A 21,905-nucleotide genomic window follows, 5' to 3' on the forward strand; every position below is an offset into this window, starting at 1 on the left:
TAATGCACCCATTGAAAGCTGAATTGAGTTGTGGCTTATTTGTTTTAGCAGTGGTGGTTTTTGGTGATTCACTGTTGTGGACTTTGTTTTGTCTAGTTTGACGGAGCTGCGCTATTTCTATTTTAGGATTATTATTAGTCAGACGTGACTCTGACTGGCACCCCTGTTCAATTAAAAGTGTCAAACCCAAAGCACAAAGTTCTACAATCATTTCCAAATGGAGCTATTCAAGTCAACTGGTGAAAATTCCTGTATTTAGTTTTTCATATACAGAATATTGCAGAAAAAAATATCGCAATGTCCACGACCGTTCAACTAACCTGCAGCTTTGTTGTTAACATACACATGTTCACTGTCATATAGTCTTACTCAGTAATCGGCAATTCTACCCATAAGTCGCAAAAGAAAGTAGAATGTATTAAAAACACACCATTGAGTCTGTCAATAACATGTTTAAAATGTTTTTAGCAGACATTTGCAGCTCCGCTGGTTGCCATCCTGCACAGATTCCTACATGTATATCATATATATCATCGCATGCATGTGTCAACAGGTAAATATACACTGATAAAAGTCACTGCTGCTGTGGTTCAGCACTCCTGCTGTGTGCGTTTCATTTTATGCTGCGGTAATCACTGTTACTACTCAGTGCGTAAACATAGAGAGTGTTCACTGGCTTTATCAAGACAATAAGAGAATATATTAGGAATAGTAATCAAATTTATATGCATGATGTTCAAGCTGGATGGATGAGGCATACTAACTCTGTTGACAAGGAAACAGAGCTTCAGAGGAACACAAGCTTTGCTTGAATCTCAGGTGGCCACTGAAATGAATGTAATTCAGAATGGAAAAAAGTCTCCATTACAGACCATGTTCTTTTTTTTAATGTGGTAATTTCATATAGACATCGCTGTTTCAAAGACATCATGGTTGATTCTCTGAAACTCTGAAGATGGTCATCGCAAATCCATGCTGGGCTTAAATCTCTCTCTAGTAGACAAAGTGAACACAATCAAAATGTGGAACACAAACCCAGCAGGACCAGGATGCAAACATCGCATGGTCTATGCATCTTAGGGACATAGTGGGCTTTCCATTCACAATTCAACAGAAACACATTATGCACAGCTTCACAGTACATGAACTTAAATCTATTTCTATCAAATGCAGTATAATTACAGTACTAGGAATAATTACAGGAGTAGTTTGAGCTTTGTGCCCTGCATACCTCTATAGTTAGTTTAAAGTGCATGGGGTTTCAAAATGCTCTATCATTGCTATGGTGACCTTTAAGTCCCTTTTAGTCCTTTTCTTTCTTTCTTTCTTTCTTTCTTTCTTTCTTTCTTTCTTTCTTTCAAAAAACAGCAGAGGATCACATCTGATGTATTTTTGAGCAGACATAAGAAACGTCCCTGGTCAGTGAATCAACCCATGAGATATCTGTGAAATAATATATGTAGAAATATGTATGTATGCTCAGCTGATATAAATACAGTCTGATGCCTTGGACCATAATGATTACAGCCTGCACTGGCATCGCTGTACCACAACTCCCACTCTTGAAAATCTTCTCAATCTTGCGAATGCATAAAACAGTTTGTGATAACATGACTCTTCATTTATATGAATAGATGCTTTCACACTCCATTTGAATTTTCAGAACTCTTCCCTGCTTGCCCACATGTTTATACAGAAATGAATAGGAATACATCACACATGCACATGGCTTGCAACCTTTGGAGCATGCGACTTTCCATTGAGAAAAAAATTCTAAATGCAACTCTGCACAATGTGGAGGAGGGTTGATGAGCCACTTCGCAGAGGAGACCATGGCAGCTTCTGACACACATACAAACACACACATACAGAACCACTGCTTTGCTTGCTGTATTATACCATAAAGTTATTATATATGATGTTTGGCTCCTAGATTAAAGGAGGCCCATCACTCTCTCTCTGTTACTAAAGAGCCTGCTCTACCATGTGTCCATTCCTACACAAGGCAGCAGAAGTGCTTCCTGCTCCATGTTCTAAAGACGGAGGGGGGTTAAAACCATTATAAATTTAACAGGATAGAGTGCAAGCAACAGCTGCTGTACTGTATTCAACTGTACCAGGCCAGCACAGGCCAGCATGCACACACATGCACACACATGCACACACGTACACTTATTCACTCTTAAAAAAAAACTCGCAGTGAGTGCTGTATTACAAAGCTTGCTTTAAATTTGATGTGTACTCTGAAGGCGGAAAAATAGACTATTTTTAAGTCCTTGCTGTGGACAGCAGTTCTTCATGAACGGCCAGGTAAAGCATTGAGACATCGGGCAACAACACAGAGCTCCATTCAGACTTAAAGGTGGCAGATGTGGGAAGAGAGGGTGAGGAATAAGTACATAAAATGACAATAATAAATTAACATTTCATCCCTGAGTCATACAAAATACACACACGCACACACCTATACTGTACACACTCAATTATTGACCCAGACTCATTACACCTTCTATTATTTCCCAAGTACATACAAGTCTAGACTTGACTCCAGGAGGGAAACGATGGTACTCCAATTAGAGGTGAAAAGCACAGGCAATGGGTTTATGTGAGTGCAGGCGCAAACATTTGTGAGTGTATGTGTGTGTGTATGAGTAATATGTCGTGGGAGAGGTCTTTTGTCCCTGTGCACGCCACCCTGGGTGAGGTGGGACTCAACAAAGGCATCGAGGTGTTGAATGAATCCCAGGTGAACAGAGGCGGTTTACAGCCAAAAATACACAGGTGGACACACACGCAGCATGAATGCGTGTTTCACAGCTTTCCGTGAAACACCCTTAGCAGTTTGACTTCTTGCTCGTCAGCATTTCTCCAGTCGCATACACACAGGTGCACGAGGAACACCTGCTATACCTGTAGCTCAGCTTTTGCTGTGACAACAGCAGTGAATTAATTCATTGAGGCAGCCGTACATGGGATGGACTCTGCTGGCTGTACAACAGTGTTCTGAGAAGGACAGAAAAGTAAAAAGAAAAGTACAATCATCATATCATCAACGCACAGCCTCACTGCATGTGTCTCTGTGTGAGAGCAGGTGGGACTTCCAAGTCTGGGCATGCCGTTCAGTTATCAACGACAGAAGTCACATCTCCCTGGGCTGACTACAAACAACCAGCTCCAACAAATGCAACGTCGCTACTGGCAAAAAAAAAAAAAAAAAGAAAGAAGCTAGCACCGGCTTTTAAAACAGGAGCAGTGGCCTCGCTACTGTAAGGAAATGTGGGACAGCGAGGGTGGTGAGAAATAAGGCCAGGGCTGCTAAAAAGCTCCGTAGGTCACACGGCAGCCTTTTGCAGAAGTTTCATAAGCATTTATTTTGGCCACACAGACTGACTCCCCAATTTCCATCACATGCACTGCAGCAATAAGTCACACTTTTCTGAGCCATGACAATTCCACAATGAATATTTCACTGTATTGTTTTTTAAACATGACACACTGATGAATTATTAATGCTTTTCCAGCCTTAACCAAGGCCTCTGCACAAAAAGCCATTTAGGTCCAGACAACATGTAGAGCACCGATTGAAGTGGCAAGTGTTTACTTGACCTTCAACACAAGTTCACATGAAGTATATGATGTTGGTTTTTGCAATTTTTATGCAACTGCTGTGCCTGTTTTGCTCCTGGGAACTATGACCTTGTTTTGTAAAAGGACCCACAAAAGACTAAAAGAAAAAAAAAAAACTGCAGGAACTGAAATTTTATGTCCCTGTCAGCCTACTTTCAGGGCTGAAATGACACCACCAGTAGTAATTTCTACTTTACTTCCTTTTATGTCTTCCTTTTATTCCCTTTCTTTCTGTTTGTGTGTTTCTGTGCGTGTGTAATAACCTCAAAATGCAGAGGTTACAGAGCACTTAGTGTAGGGTCAGGCAGGACCATCAAATCATCAGCACCGACTACACCAGCTGATGTCACTCTATGTAGACGCCTGCCTGCATACATATGGAGAGCTGAAGTCCCTGTTTGTGAGCTAATCCACTGGCACCTGTAATTCAGCTGGTTCTTACTGAGGCTTTCTTTCGTTGGTCTTTTCTGAAAGATGTTCTTAATGTGAGTAAGAAGCGTGTGTCAGCTTCTAATGAAAGAAAAGCTCCATGACAAAACTGAGGTACAGAAGTTAGTGGAACAGGGCAGGACTTCAGCTCTCTTTTGCTACTGTCCTTGTTGATATCTGCTATTGTCCCTGCTCACTGCAACTTCAATGGCCAGCAACTGCCACTGCAATGCCAGATGATGATGCAGTTGAAGTATCTATGGAATGACGGCCGTCCACCTGTGCTAACAAGCGTAACAGCTCTGCCAACGAGCTCAATTATGCTGCTTCTGTGCTTTTTCTCAAGGAAATGATCAGGTTTGTCATTCCATTCATAACCTCAGACAGACAAGCACACATGAGTTAAGTTCCTATCCACCACCAAATGAACCTGGGACTGTGCTAAAGGTAGCGATGCCTCCAGCTTAGCTGTGTTGGTACAGTGTGAACACAGTTATCCTGGTAGGAGGGAAGCCAGTAAGGGTTTTCCTTCCTGTCGCTGCACACTTTTTACTGCACTGTTTACTTACATTAACACCAAGAAGAATGCCAACTGGCATTGGCATTAAAAAATAAAAGTCTTGACGTTATTTTGAAAGTTTTTATGTCATTCAAAGTTTATTAAATTTGTGGTGCAGTCACACCCAATCCTTGGAAGCAGTAGCACGACTTTGAAGTCTGATTTATAGCCATGCTTGCGGCACAGCTCTAAAGATGGCGATGTCGGCCTGTCGGTCAGTCCATGACTGGTACAAAGTAAAATATCTCAGCCTCAGCTGTGCTTTGTACTTTTTAGCCAATGTTATTGTGCTTTTATTTGCACTGATAGCCAACTATGACAGTAATTTTGACTACACATTCCTCATCTGAGGGAGTGAAGTAACAGTAATAAGACCACAAATCTTCCCATCATGTCCCCCCTTCAGAAGAGCCTGTAGAACTTTTTATGATTTAGGGAAGCTCAGAGCAATGGACATATGAAGTGCATCATATCTATTGCCTTATATGTTGTCTGCACTATTCATCACATTGTGCCACGGGGCAATGAGAACAGGCCTGGACATATGGCCCTATCTCTTATGTGTGATATACTGAACCATAAAAGGGCCATGATTCTTCTCTCACCATGATATAATGTGGACAAACAGGTGAGCCTCCTTCAGGGCATCCTCACAACATACACACATCACAAATACTTTCTGTTGTGTCATGGAATTAAACAATGAGACATCTTCATTGTGTCAGCTAATACTCGTGAAGATGACTAGACAGCAGGTGACATGAAGTATTTATGGCAAAGGGTAGTGCCATGATAGACCTCTCAAACCCCTCAAAAGACAGTAAAATTCACTTCACCATGCATTTTATATGGTTTTCCCATTCTGGAGCAAATATTTCATCACACTCTAAAAAAACAAGAAAAAACTACAAGGAATCGACTTGTTAACTGACAACATGCATATCTGGCGCCTCACTGCATCAATGTCTTTTTTTGCTTATGTTGTCTTTTTTCTACAATACCATTAACCCTCAAGTGTCCTGTCACCACTTTCTCCTTCATAAATATACTATATATAATAGCGCTCTCAATCTATTTTTATCCCAGCACTTCTAATAAGATCAGCTCAAAACACATATTAATATAAAGAGTCTGAGAAGGCAGTTTTCTGAAGAGCTCAGCAACAAGGAGTGGCATGGCGCAGGGTGTGTATGACACAAGGACCTTGGTGCTTCGCTGAGTGTCCTTGTCAGTTACTCTTACCTTTCCTCACCATCACTGTTGCTGCCAACATTTCACATCAATGGGGTAATCAAATAAGGACCGGTGCGAATCAGTAAATCTGACAACTGGATTTAGCCAGGACCCATGTGGACGAGTGTGGCACAAAGACAGCGACCGGAGTGTGTATGAGCTAAGACTGTCTGCAATAGCATTAAATGACAAGCACCCCGCACATTATCTATGCTGTTAAGGTGTTCATGATGAAAAATTCAAAGCTGTAATATCATTAGTGAGAAAACTGCAGCTGACTCGGTGCTCATATTAGATCATCACTGTCACACACTTTGCTTCAGCTGTTAGTGGTCATGGAAATAAGACATTGAAATGTAAAAACCCACAATAGTAAAAAGCATCTCTCCAAATTATCCCAATGAAATGAACTTGATGAACTTGATTGTATTACCAACAGTACATGGTGGTCTGCATGTCGCCAGTTTGGAGAAGTACACAGGAGCACTGACACAGAAGATAAGCAATGTACTGCTGTGGACAGGGTCAGCAGCAAAATGTATGTTCTCCACTTAAAAAAAAAATTATATCAGTTTAAGTGTAGGCTTTATTTAGAATATTTTCACCACTTTACCTTGCCGTCTGACAACCCCTTCCGACAATTGAAGCTGTCTATGCCCTCTCCAAAGCCACCAGACTCCTTTGACAAAAACACTCATTTTACTTTGCAGATCACCAGGGTTGCTGGTTGCTCTGTTGGTTAGTTTGTTCACATTATTGTGTGAGTTTGGTGTTTTAACAAGTTAGTTTGGATCCAACTAGTTTGGATCTGGTGGCTTGGAAGAGAGTGATATAACAGCTTGAATTCTCCATCGGAAAGGGCTGTCTGATGGCAAAGTAAAGCAGTGAAAATTCTAAATATAGTGTACATTTCAGCTCCGTTTTGCTGTTGCCCCCTTTCACAGCAGCACACTGCTTCGTTTCCTACACCAGTACTCATGCTGCTATGTCTGCTGACTGCTGACTACTGTAACACACTAAGTACCTCATACAACCCCATTTCAAAAAACCTAAACTAAAGCTTTCCGACCATACACCGCTCACGCTGCTGGACAGTCTAATTTCATAATTAACAGTTTTAGCATCGTGAAACAATTCTCTCCTGCACTACACAAAAGGGAAAAAGAAGAATAAAGCACAGATTATTTGCCTTGTATGGAACTTTTCTCCTTCGTCCAACAGTCTGTCTGTCTGGGACACAACGCGGTGACTTTCCATTTTTTCACATCGAGATGATCCGACACTGGCTGGGGCTCAGCTTCGCTGTCAATGCTCATTCTGTTATAAAGTCTCAGATCTGACATATTTTGCTCTTGCTCGCATTGATCCATGATTGTCGCACATCCCTATTCCAACTCTATTCTCACTGCTCAAAAAGACTGCTGATCTGGTTACCAAGAAATACTTGCACCCCTCTGCTGTCGCAACCTTCTCTGTCCATGTCAACAGAATCTAGAATTACTGTTGAGATATTAGGAGACCTTTTTGTTGCTGCCGTGGTGAGTTGGAGGGCACTGGGAGGACATTTGGCCCCCATCAACAAGACTTTGGCATGCAAAAGATCAGTACTGCTCAGTCTAAAAGGATCAAATTCTACTGACAGGTCATTTTGGAGCAAGTCTAGGGGAGCTGATGTTGCCCTTGTAGGGAAAAGTGATACAGCAGAGGAGGAGGAAAAGGAAATAAAGTGCACCACAAACAGATAAGAGGGAGATAAGGAGCCCACCGCAGAGGCTGCGGAGGATTAGACTGTTGGCTTAAAAAGGCAAGGACCCATCTCAACGTAGCATTAAAACACCCAAAGCTACAGTCAACTGCAAATACTCACTATGTCTGAGCTTACACACATATGAACAGGAAATGAATAAAACGTTAGTTTAATGGTTGACTTGATTACAGTCAGTCTGTGTCTGTTGACGTTTGCTCGAGTATTATGTAGCATAAACCAAGCGTGTAGACATCCAACAGCCATGCTTCTTAACGTTTTACAGCAACAGACAGACAAGTGAACAGTGAACATGCTGAATGCCCTGGGGAGACAGCTTCAGCCGTCAGATCAATCAATCACAGGAGTCGGTTAGAGACAACAAGATGCCAATGAAATGGACCTCTACGCAAAGACAAGTACAAAGCACATTAAAGCCACAGAACAAAGTTAGCTCAAACTCAAAGAAAATTCATGTGCAAAAACCATATTGTCTGGCTCATGTTTGCATGTAACAGGAATCCTACACACAACACACTCAACTGAACAAACATCCAACCTGGGTTTGACCCATGCATGAGACTGTCACAGGTGTGTGCCGATCATAGGCTTCTACTGTAAAGTACTTGTACCATGTGAGCATATAAACAGATCAACAAATAAGCTGGTTTCCCATGAAGTAGAAGTGTTCCTTCATTGCATAGTTGATCGCCTACAGAACATGAGACAAAATCCTCATCAAAGTCGAGCGACAGCCTACTTGCATTCAACCCTGGTCCGGAGGAGGGCTGGCATGTTGACCTCTTCAGATCAACTAAAAACGTGGATTCAACCCCTACCCGTGTGATCTGAAAGGACGATTAATGACACATGACCATGCTGTGATGCAAGGCAAAGCGCTGCCAAGCAATTATTACCTTCAGCACAGAGATTTGTCAGCTCTGAGAACTCCAAGAAACCATCCCGTGACAACATTAATTTACCTGCAGAGCCATTTATATTCTATGACATTTCACAAGTGATCGCCTCTCTCCACAGTGTATCCATCACTGTTTGTGCGCTGGTGATTTAGGAGGACTCTCCACTTTCATTTGAGAGGGTCTGAACAGCACACAGGTGATAGCCACATTTGCCCACAACTGTATCAATAGCAGGGTTTAAACACTGTTCTCGCTGACTTCTGACAAGAATTTGACTCTTTAGCTCATTGATCGTTAACGAAGACTCCTCTTTCTGTCAAGTTTGTCATGTGATTCTTGGCAGCAGCGGGAGAGATTTAATTTGCCTTCAAAAAAGCTGCCTCCTCTGTGTCTACTGGGAAAACTTAACACCTATCTCTTTTTCTAAATTGAACACTGAGGATAACCTCCTCACCGTTATTTTACACTTAATACAACAGTTAATTTACAGTAGATTTCTTTCAGCTCCAATTCCTCTCAGTGGATTATACACTATTCCATGAATGAAACATTCAATGTGAGGCAACTTTATCTTACAAATGAGTACATCTAGCACAGAATAGTATGGTATTGCCCAGTGTGAGTTTGAATGGTTGCTTCAGTATTGATTTCTTTGGAAATAGGGAGGAGGTTATATCCCAAAGATGAATAGCATGGGGAGGTCAGATAATTAGGTCAGGACTGTATTGTTATATTCTGTGTCCCTCAGTTTGGAGATTCTGAGACAAACTACTAAGTTTCAATTACAGAACATTTAAGGAGGAATGCGAAGAGGAATGAATGGTTTTATCTGTTTCTTTGTTACAGCACAAACATCCAGACACCAAATATACACAAACTGAATGGAATGGTAAACCTCAACTTGTGAAAAAATGAACCCTCTTCATCTCTATAAACCGCTATCTGCACATGAATCTGCAGAATCTGGAAGAAAATGACAAGATTTTTACATCTGGCTGCATGCAGGTAAACAGTCCATGTGGAGGGTATGGACGAAATGCAGTCTTGAGACCAATCAGCTATTCTCTGTCGGTTATGTCGCTTTTTATTACACTTGTTTTAATTTATCTGGATTCATATGCAGACATAAAGATCAGCCAATTGTCTGACTCTGGGCAAGTAGGAAAACATCTAGAAACCCCCCTGGTGGGTTTATGTATAAATTTGGCAAATGACATGGTTGAAGCTAGCTCTGGTATCTATATAATCACAAACCTTTCCTCCCCTGCATCCATGGTTACTGTTACAAATCCATATTGTTCCAGGCAGCTCCTTTTCGCCGCGATTTTTAGAAATCAATACAGCTGATCAGTGACAGATTGGTCGCACTGGTCATAAATCATAAATTTATCATATGACACAATGGTACTATGCTGTGTTAATCAGATCCTTTGACAGAGCTAGGGGGGAATGGAAGGAGTGAAGAAAATAAGCAACATATTTCTGTAAGCTAAAGTCTGAGAGTTTGTCAGAGAGTATTAATTACTCAGCAAAAAGGGTAAAAGGATTTTAGTTTCACAGCTTCAGCCAGGGTCCTTGGTTACTGCCTGAGCAAGGCACTGTGAGATACCTCGGCCAGGCCTTTTGGCTTTTCTGTCTCACAGTGCTGTACATATCGCATTATAACACACTGCCACATTTACACTGAAAGCCCGTCCCCACGTAGGGACGTTGCTACAAGCATCATGTAAACCCTTAATGTTACAGCAGTGAAAAACATCCTTTACGCTGGATGGTGTGGATTTTCACAAAAAAGCATTCTAAACAAGATTCAATCGGAAAATGGCACAGACCAAATGTTCAAATGTTGTTCAGTTTGGAGGACTTGTTGACACAAAACCACAACACCCTGCCAGTCCTCTCTGTTTGCTGTTAAAGAATAATCAAATATTGTGTTCATTAATAATCATTGCTCCGCTTTCCTTTCTAATAACCATATATCTACCAACCTATATCTATATCGCTAATAACCAAAAACATATAGAAGTGAGATAAACTACACAAAAAGCATTACGAAGGGAATATTTGACACATACGTACAATTAAAACAGTAATGAGTAGCATCAGAAAAATATACAAGAATGGATAGACATGAGAGACACATATAGGAAAACATCATACATATATATATATATATATATATACACACACACACACACACACACACACACACACACACACAGAGTCATTGGGCTTTGTGTTTAAATCTCCCACCACCGCTATTTGCATGAAGACTAGGACTGAGTCAGCTAGCCAGTTATGGGTTAGGTAGACAACTAGGGGAAAGGTTGTTCCACATGGTGGCTGTTGTGCTGGGCTGAAGGGGGTTTAAAAGTTTATCAGGTCTCTCAGGAAAAATGCACTCAGTTGGAGTCAGAGGTGAACTACGTGTTAGAACACAACATTGCAGAGCCCTTGTGTTCTAGCTGGGCCTCCCCAGGTGTGTTGGTAAGCAAACCAGACCAAACATTTAGACCATGTACAGACTTTCGCGAGGTGAATAATGTCACCAAGCCAGACTCTTTTCCAATTCCTCGTATTGAGGATTGTGTTGATCAGGTGGGCTCCGCTAAATTTGTAAGCAAGTTTGATCTTTTGAAGGGTTACTGCCTGTGCCCCTGTCCAGACGGGCTCGAGACATTGCAGCATTCATACACCTTCAGGCCTTTACTCCTACACTGTCATGCCATTTGGGCTGCGAAATGCACCAGCAACTTTTCAGCGGTTGATGAACAAGGTTGTGGCAGGGTTGGAGGGATACGCAGTGTATTTAGATGATGTTGTCATATATAGTGAGACTTGGGAGGAGCATGTTCACTGCATCAGAGCTTTGCTTGATCGTCTTGCTTGGGCCAATCTCACTGTAAATCTGGCTAAATTCGAGTTTGCCCAAGGGACAGTCACATATTTGGGGAAGATTGTTGGCCAGGGTCAGGTTCGCCCAGTGAGAGCAAAAGTTCTGGCTATTGATCAGTTTCAACCTCCAACCACTAAGAAAGAACTCATGCGCTTTTTAGGCATGGTTGGATACTATCAAGGGCTTTGTAAGAATTTCTCCACAGTAGTGGCCCCTCTTACTAATCTGTTGAGTTCAAAGGTCAAATTTGATTGGTCCCTTAAGTGTCAACGTGTTTTTGAAAATGCAAAAGCTCTCATTTCCTCTGCTCCTATTTTGGCAGCACCACGTCTTGGTGAACCACTTCAGTTGCAGGTATATGCCAGCAATTTGGGGGCTGGAGCTGTACTCCTGCAGACAGGTACGGATGGCATTGATCACCCTGTGAGTTTCTTTTCAAGAAAATTCAACTCTTACCAGTTGAATTATTCCATTGTGGAGAAAGAGGCCTTGGCTCTTATTTGGGTGTTGAAACATTTTGAGGTCTATGTTAGTGGAGGAAGAAAGCCCCTTGTTGTTTACACTGACCATAACCCCCTGAAGTTCTCAAATTCTTTGCAGAATCCAAATCAGCGCCTTATGCGGTGGTGTCTATTTCTTCAGCCGTTCAACCTAGACATTGGCCATATCAAGGGGTCTGATAATGTTTTGACTGATGCTCTATCCTGTGCACTACCTCCTTGAAGTCTGTCTCAAATGATGATTTTTCCTTTTAAAGCTGTGCTCCTGTTCTCTTCCATTTCTTAAATTGCTTCTTCCAGGTACCAGAAGTTGCTGAGTGGGAGTGAATAGAGCGAGTGGTTTGATGAGGAAATGGATGGTGATTGAGTGTGTTAACATGATTGTTTTGAATGATTTGTTTTACCTGCTGTATTTGAGGTACCCTTTTGGGGCCCTCATTGTTCTGGCAGCCCTGGGCAATTCAGTTTGTTTTGCATTTGTTCCTTTATTTACCACTCACACATACACCCGCTCTACACCACTGATAAGTAACATTCCCACAGTTTAGGTTGTGTTATGTTTAGTTAAATACATGTTTTGTTGCACTACATCGGTGTGTGGTCTCTTGAATATGGGTGGGTAGACGATTCCAAAGAAGAGGGGCTCTGTAAGAGAAGGTCCTACCACCTGCTGATGTTTTATGTATTCTGATATGCATTCTTCCAGCTTAACCAGCTGATGGCAGGTGTCAGACTTAATGGAGATGTAAAGCTGAACATCATCTGCATAGAAAGGAAAACCAAAATTTGTAGCTATTGACTAATGTACGAAGGGGCAAGGCACCTGATCCTGAAAGATGCAGAATTTTCCATGCAAATATGACCATAGCAAATATGACCTTAGTTAATCCAGGGGAATAAACAACCTTCATTAACATATCTCCACATATTATTTGCATAATTCTCTCTTAAATGCAAATGCCATCAGGAGAGAGGTGCACCTTGTGGACACAAATGACACACAAACAGGGATTCTACAGTCATGCCAAAACGGCCCAACCTACAGGTGCTCAACCATCTTTTCTATCTGACCCACATTCTCCTGTTTCTTTGCTTCTTTCAGCTTATTTAACAGTTGCAGAGTCAATATTGTCATTTTTGAAAAAAGCAATTGTTCAGAAGACAATGCAGTATATTGATGGGAAAATGTTGGCCAATTTGGGTGACAAACTTCCCACTTGTCTGCAAGCAGCCGAGGCATTGGTCTGTCTTCACCTCACATCTGGTGATCCGTCTCTCTTTAAAATACAGTACACTTCTATTTGTCAATACATTGGCGTGTTTCAATATTGGTTTTGAACTGTTACACAACTCCTCTACCGTAAGCATAAAGAGAAGTCTGAGAAGAGATGTTCTATTGAGAGCGTCACAAAAGACAGCCGTGATGTTTGGCCTTGAAGCCCATGGATCGTGACTCTGTTGCTATAAGACCAGGTCTGTCAAAGTGACTACTTAATGAGCCATTATCAAAGAGCGATTCTTGTTGAGGCCTGACTGCAGGCTAACTTGTGTAGGTCTGTCAGGTTTTCAGAGGCCTGGGTTTCTACGTGCCTCTCGTGTGCAGGTCAATCTGCGTATTAACATGTGAGGGCAGAGCTGACAGACCACATGTGTTTCAGACTGCACTTCAAAGGAGTTCAGCTTAAGAGACGATTTTGGTGTCGCCGTGGATCCACAGCCACGCATCAATCTACTTGACCTCGAAGCCTCATATTTTATGCAGGACAAATTATATGAAATAAACTCCGGAAGTGTTGCATACATAATAAGATGACGTCACCCTCTTTGGCATGCTGCTGCATAAAGAATAATTAGGGGAGTGAATGACACATACACAGACATGCAAACATACTCACTCACACACTCACACACACACACACACACACACACACACACATACACACTACAAAGTGTGACCTTCAGGTTTGATCATCTGCAATGCAGTGATTAGTTTTATTGGTGTGGAAGCAGACTGCATTGATCAGACTTTCCCCCCTGCTCATATGGAGTTCACATACTCTGTGCTTTTTCTGTACTGTATGTTGCAGACTATTCGCAGTCACGCTGTGAATCAATGTGGTGATCTCATACCCACAAAGAGAATACTGTATGTTCCATGTGTAATCAGTGCAGTGTTATAGCATCCACACACTTGGGTTATTTTAAATGGGCAACAAGTGTAATAACTGTGGAATTAGTCGACACTCTTATCCAAAAGCTCGTCCAGCTCTCTGCTGGGACTCACCATGCTTTTCTTCTGCGTTTATTGCCTTGCGTACATGCCGCTCCACAATCTTAACAAAATGCTTTGTGTCCATATCTGGCTGCAAAAGCCTCAAGCTTGATTTCTCTCAATGATCTCTGTCGATAAATTGAATAGAATCTAGAACATATCCTTTGCGCCGCTGCTCGAGTTTTCACACCCCTCCTGATGTCCCACAGAGCTTCACACAACCTTTTTAACCCAATCACATGAGCATGGCCACCTTACCTCAAACACACACACATACTTTGCTTGTCACCCCGCTTGTGAAAACCGTGCCAACCATCTCCCAACCAGCACCTTTCCAACATGCAGATAACCATATCCTACAGATAGCGCTGACACTCTCTCAGCCAGCTGGAGGTAACCTACCAGAAATGTCAAGTGCTGTCATGTCATGGCTCAATGGTGTTGGTGAAATGGCAACTTCTATAAAGGCTGTATGGCACGAGGCAGCAAGTGAGTGAGGCATCGAATCCCCAAACAAAAAAAAAAAAAGGTCTCTGGAAAATATTGCGTGGCTTGTTTAGCTACATGATGTTAGTGCTTCCACTCTGTCCCCTGGTGCTGCATCTGTCTGGTCTCTGACACACTGTACCTGAGTGCTTCATCGTCTCTAGCCTAGTGTGTATAACTGAAAACAACTAGGCTTTCTGCGCAGAGAGCTGAGCACTCACCAACACAAACAGGTTACTTAGTATGTGCCCACCCCATCATCTCTATGTCTCTCTCCCCTTCTCTCTCTCTCTCTGTGTCTGAATAAAGGACAACAGCCACAGGAGGGTTGAGGGGGCTAAAATGGTGGGAACTGAACTTCAAGACAGGGATGTGCAAGAGGTGAAAACAAGTATAAAAATAAGAACTTCCAAAAGGTCATCATGGAAAATGTTGACAAAGCTATGTGAGTGCCCAGGAGAAAAAAAAAAAAAGAAGAAGAAGGCAACAAAGTGTTTGCCAGCTGTGATGAATGAGACGGAAGCTCTGAGGCTAATGTCATTTCTTTCCTTCTTTTTTTTTTTTTTTTTCTAACAGCAAAACTGTTTGGAAGTGTTCCACTGCTTCAAAACAATGTACACAAAAATGAATGCATACAGAGAGAGACAGAGAAAGAGAGAGACAGAGAGAGACAGAGAGAGAGAGAGAGAGAGAGAGAGAGAGAGAGAGAGAGAGAGAGAGAGCAGGGGAAGACAGAGGCAGCAGCAGCACAATACTGCCTGCTGCACTGCAGCAAAAATCTACACAGCATACCGTAGCCACCACACAACCTCCAGCACTGCACAGAACAGACCCCTGTTCAGAGGGAGAGGAGTGATGGAGACAGAGTGAGGTAGACAATCTGCATGTGTGTGGGGGGTGGGGGGTGGTGGGCAAGACAATTGAATGAGGAAAGAGTCATTCACAATCTTAATTTCTGTTGGGATGTTCAACAAATACCATGAATCAGTCACATCAATCAAAAACCAACAGGACTTTATGTGTGTCTGTGAAAATGTGCATGAAACACAGTTAAACAAAACCAGTGAGCCCTGACTGTTACAAAGGTCTGTGTTGACAAGAGCTGGTCATTCATGGGCACAGGTCCTCCAAGTGAGTATTCAGACTGAGAACAGCTCTGCATTAAAAGATCATGTGATGATGAGACAATAGAATATTATCCAGGATGTCCTGTTTCCTGTTTCGTGTGCTTCAGGGCTAATCAGACACCAAAACACTGCACAGCAGTTTATAGTATTACAAGGAAGGAGTTTACTGCTCTGGAAACTTATCACAGTGGCAATCAGTTGATGTCTCATGACAATGATTGCAAGGTAAACAGTACAGTGTGGAGTTACAGAGTAATCTACCAGAAAAGTACGCATTTGCATATTTTACTGGCCAACGCAGCACCTTGCTGGGTGATGTCACTTTTCGCAACGGCAAAAGATGAGCCAAGTTTGACTTTTTTTTTTTTTGCAGGGGGCACCCTCTGCACCCCTGCTGCGTCGACGAACTGGCCTCATTCAAATGAATGAGAGGGCTGCGTTTTTTGTTGTTTTTTTTCATGCAGGGCTTAAATCAGTACACAGCCTCAGCAGAGACTTCGGAAAATCTGGAGCAAACAAATTACAGCCAAAGAAAAAGAAAAGCACATCAACGTCTGGACATCACAAAAACTCAATGTGAACTTCAAAGCAATTTAGCACTGAACAGACGATGCGGAGTGGCTGGAAACAGAGGAACTGAAAGACTGAAGTGGCCACAGCCTGGCCTCTGAGACACACCTGGCAACAACGAGAGGCACCGACAGAGCCACACCGCTACACTGCAGCCTGTGAAAAAGACAAGTTCTCTATCAAAATAAATTGTAAACACCTAACACACTCCCAAACCAAAACTGAATTCAATATTTACTTGGGGAAAAATACTGACATTGCCAGGGAAGCAGCAAAATACAGTATGTCAGAGCAGGTCACAGCCTGAGGGAAAACAAGCAGAGCAACATATGAAACCATCCCGAGCTCCTTCAAAATCTGACTCCTCTTTTTATCTCTTCAAGCTCATTTTTCTTGTATAGTCCTCAGCATTACCTTTACATTCAACTGGTAAACCATATGTGCAAAGAGAGAGAGAGGGAGAGAGCATCCTGCTCAGCTTATCCCGTCAGCAGGGAGCACAGCCAATTGATGGACAACGGTAATAAATGAGCTGCAGACCAACAGTGAGTCATGAAATCATATCAGCAATCAATCATAATCAAGTCATTAAAATGTACTTCCAGCACAGGAAAGAAGCACACCCAGCTGACCTCGCTCTGTGCTTCCCTCCACCAGTCCTCACTGCTCTGAAACAGTACAGCAGCACGCCATCGCCACAGCAGTGTGTCTCTGTGCTGTAGGATCTGTAGTAACGCATACTGTGGCTCAATAACACAAACACACACACAGACACGCCAGTATGTTCAGTCTGGTGTGTTTGATAAAGGTTAAAGACGCTACGTTCCTGTCACCAGAGCCACGGGGAACATGACCCAACCTTCTCGCCGCGCAGCACAGCAACATGCTAATGTGGCTGCATCATATTGCGCTCCAAGATGACGGCCTGGAAACAATGGGACTGTTAACACTCACTCAGCACAGCCTGTCAGCCCTTAAACTCCCCAGTTCCTTCATTTTTCTCCTTGAGCAACAGGGAAAATACCAACAGGCTCGATTAGCATATTGATGAAAATCTTTTTGTCTGTAACAAAATGACAATATTTGAAACTAATGATTCCCATGAATGTTGATTTTTCGATGTACCACTGCCCTGTTTTTTTTGTTTTGTTTTTTTTTTTGCCATAATTTGGTTTCCATAATCCAATTCAGTGGGTCAGTGTTAACATTTTCTACACTACATGTTATTTTTTCTATTGAATTTATTTCATCTCATCTGCATCTGTATTTTTTTCCTCTTGTGAAAACAAAAAACATATAAATGTATTACATTTGAAAAAAAGTGTCGATGGTAGTATTAAGTCTTTTTCCTATGCACTGATCCAACATTTTCTCTCCTGGCTGAGAGAATCTGCCGATACTGCATACCAATCCAATAACAGTGCTCTCTTTTTCCCAAGTTTGAAATCTGTGTATCACTGAGTGGAACTCAAAATTTTTATGTAGGTGCACATGATGCCAGGGACAGCTGAGCCACTACAAAGTGAGTCAGTCAGCTCAAAGTGAGTGAATGTATGTAACTGGTAGTAGAAAAACTAAATTTTAAACCCTGTCCACTTAGTAAGCTCAGTACATCTTTCCTTGAGTAATGCAATTTTCTTATTGTTTACCTTTATTTAAGTTTAGTTTATATTATTAATTCACATTATAAAGATTTAGATCAGCATGGAAAAGCAACCTACATCATCTACAACCTCTAAGCAACATGAGGAATAAACACCTCAGAATTTACTACACTACATTTCTGGGTATAGCCACATGTACTCAATGCACACACTTAAAGTTCTGTACGTGTATTCAGCTTTTACCATCTTGGATGAGACTGTGATGACGCAAGTTACTCTTGACATCACTCAGCACACACCGGTGAGTGCTACCTGGAGGATTTTGGTATGTGGGCATTGCCTTTTACACCATCTCCAATGTGTTCTTCCATTCGAACGACAGTGTGACTGAACTGGAAGTGTTCCAGTGGTTTCAGTGAGCTACAGGTCACAGGAAACCTCCTGTTGTGTTAAATTGTTTGTTTTCAGCACACACATAAATCAATGTGACTGTGTTACAGTAAGACGCATATCTCTGCAAGTTATAAAATCACAGCATTACTTTGGGCTGGATCCAGATCCGTGGTAATATTGGAGAAGAGAGGAGAGGAGAGGACTGTAGCATGACTGCTAGAATAGAGGCAAACATCCTCTTAAGACAAATGTGTGCAAGAGACTGAGCGACGATGGAGTGAAGGCAGAACAGCAAATGTGGATAGATTAAAACAGCTAAGCAGCTAGCAGAGGCTGGTCTGTAAGAGGTACAGTTTAAACCACGCAACATCTAAAAACGTGGACTAGTGCGACATCAATCATAGATTTCTCTGGGGGCATTTTGAAGCCTATTTTGCCAGTTTTTAGGAGCTTGTGTGGATTATGACATCTGCATCACTGATGAGGAATTATGGAGTCAGTATGTACGGCAAGCACAGCAAACAGCTTACAGCGGCGTGCATCAGAAAACTCAACAACTGGTGAGAGGACAAGGAGATGAAATCCAGGTGAAAATGAAGCTATACAAACCTGCTCTTTACAGAATAGAGTCATTTTCATCAATGAGCCTTGTCACAGCTTTTGGCCTCTGGTGACCGCTCAAGGCGCCTCATATAGACAATCATACCTTTGCAGCTTCTCGGATTGTGTTATTTTGACTTGCATGGCCGAAATTACAGCTCTCCAGGGTTTCTGTCAGCAGGAGCTAAATACTCCCTTTAAGTACATCTCCACTATAATCAAGTCAGCTTTCAATCTAAAGAGGAAATGTCAGTGGGTGAGAGGATTATTTAGGAGTTGTTACCACGAGGCGACCGGTGTTGTCACTGAACGAAGGGGAAGGGCCTCGGCGAGAGTAAACATGGAGAACAACAGCTCATTTATCAAGACCAAAACAAATTTTACATTTAGTAGAATATGAAAAAGAATCCCTGGCCGTTTTGTGGAAGTTTCACTCCAAATAAGGTGCATCCAAATAAACAAGCACTATGGAGCTGTAGCACTATAACACCACATAAATATGCATGACGTTCAAATACTAATAGCAGTAACGACTGCGCAGGAGTCAGGAAGTGTTACCAGTTCTCGCTAGAATTTCTAAAGGGCCACACTCTTGTAGGTGAATCACTGATCCCAAACACAGAGGAAAGCTTGCCACCTGCTGTGTTAAGTTTCTGAGGGTTGGCTTTTTATAGTGCATGCATAAACTGCCTCAGATAAAGGAATTTATTATTATATAAAGAGCATATTTTGTTCCTTCTTTTATTGAGCGTTTAATTACTGTACAATCACGGTACACCCTCACTGTTAAAAATATACTTAAATCACACTTTTCTAACAGACACAAAGTCACAGCTATTTCCTTTCTGAATACAACACTGCACCAGTGCTCAGAGTTAACTTTGCATTCGCCTCTGATCCACTGGTTTCTGTAACTCAATGCAAACTCCCATTCAGTGTTGAAAAAAAATGAAGCATGTTCCTGAACTTTCCAGAATCTAAGACAAATCACCGTGAACTACAGCACTCAAAAGCTCCATGATTTTAACAAAAGGGAAACATTAATTACTTCATGAGCACAGAATGAAGTACAATTCCCATGAAACTTTCTAAGAGCGGCAGCACGGGTACTTATTCTATTCTAAAGTCATTTTTCCAACTTCTTAGCTGTAATTGCTGCTGTTCTTCACCGTTCAGGTCTCTTTGTCTTGTTGTCATTTATGCCACATCTGAACTACCCAAGACACAGGTCTGGATTTTCAGTTATTGGTGTTGTTACACATGTCGAATGGGTTTTGAATGAGGTTTTCTTTGTTTTCTCTCTCTTATTAAGTTATTAAGGACACTGATCTGCTGATGTTACAGCACTAGCCCCTAAAGTTAATAACTTCTGGTTTCTCTCAACAAATCATGAGGATGTGATCACATTGTCACATTCAGCAAGACACAACTGAGACTTAGTTTCAACAATGGTCTCCATATTACAGAGGCAAAACATGGTAGACTGGTTATAGTGGCATCAAATGTGTGCTGATTCGATTTTAAACATGTTACCTGTATTTGACAGCGTTGGCTACATTACACTGAACTCTAACAGCAGTTTCATCGCCTGAACTTTAAGACAAAAGCTCTCTGTAGAGACAAAAGCCCTTCACACAGCCATTAAAACCCTCTCATCTGCTCTCACAGTGTTAACATCAATTGTACACAGAGGCATTTCTTTCGGTAATGATGATGAACTTCAAAAAGGCGCGTGTGTCTCTGTCAACTCTGCCGCGCAACTGTCTACAACTGTTCAAACTTCTGGTCCAGTAAATCAATAATCTCATAGTCTAACAGCATTATTCTCTCTTGCTCTTCATCTCTCCCTCTCATCACTTTGTCACTTCACAGTGAATCAGAGCACAGTGCATCAGCCCTGCACAGCAGCTCCAGAAAAGTCACAGCAGCTCCACAGCAGCTATCATGTGTCCCATCCTCTGGGAGCCTGCAAGTATAGCGAGCGTTAAAATATGTCATGTGTTGGAGAGAACCTGCTTAGAGTTGTGCTACACCCCTACTCCTCAAACAACTCCACACCTACACTCTCTGAAGTGGGATATGTCACACAGCTCCCACTATTAAGGGCAGAGGATGGGCCAAATTACAAGATGATTTATGGAGCCTCCATAAGACACAGTGCAGAAAACCACGCGGGGACAAGCATAGGCTATATCCTGCTGTGATGACTATTTTGAGATGTACCTCAATTTCCCAGAGTTCCCAAGCTTTCAAAATCATGCATGTCCTCAGTAAGGCCAGTCACAAACTATTGAGGTCAAATGACAGCAGGAAGTCCTTGAGATGAACGTTATATGATCATTTTAAAAAAGTTACACTGGCACTTGCGTCTTCAAGTTTAAGATAAGGTAAGATAAGATAAAAGCACTGAACGTTCACAAATATTCAAATACAAATACAGATATATTAAGATGCAATTAGTAGTTGCAGTTTTCAGTAAATCAATCCCTCTGGCAGCATTTTCCAATCATGGCTTAGGAAATGTAATTATACACAGCAGGCATCAGTTTGGGGTAACCTATCAAATAAGTGCACGCACACTTTCCTTGTAGATTACTATTGAGAACGCCATATTTTTTTACTTCTGTCTGATTTAGTTTTAGCATCTGATTCGCTTTCACATTTATGGATCCTTTACTTAAACTGGATTTCTTGGATTGTTCCTCATTGTCTCACTGCTGCCTGAAACAACACAACCTCACCATCAGGGCTGTTTTCGGCCTGAACGCCTGCTCATGTATGTAGAAGAGACCTAAAAATGTGTTTTGATTTCTGGTCTTGAGATTAGACATTGAAACATTTAAAATTCCTCTTTGGCATTGATTAAACCCCTAAAAACTAATGTCTGTTCGAATTTCCATGAAATAAAAAATCCCTTCATGTCTTAAAATTGATAAGACGGAAGT

General features: G+C 41.8%; 1 protein-coding gene across 1 annotated transcript in view; it reads right to left on the minus strand.

The window, feature by feature from the left end:
* The window catches only part of fgf14 (fibroblast growth factor 14), a 96,561-nt gene that overhangs the window by 65,531 nt on the left and 9,125 nt on the right, over window positions 1-21,905 (minus strand). The gene's annotated exons all lie outside the window — the stretch shown is intronic.

The sequence above is a fragment of the Chaetodon auriga genome, chromosome 13 (genome assembly GCF_051107435.1).
Source record: "Chaetodon auriga isolate fChaAug3 chromosome 13, fChaAug3.hap1, whole genome shotgun sequence".
NCBI classification, from domain to species: Eukaryota; Metazoa; Chordata; class Actinopteri; order Chaetodontiformes; family Chaetodontidae; genus Chaetodon; species Chaetodon auriga.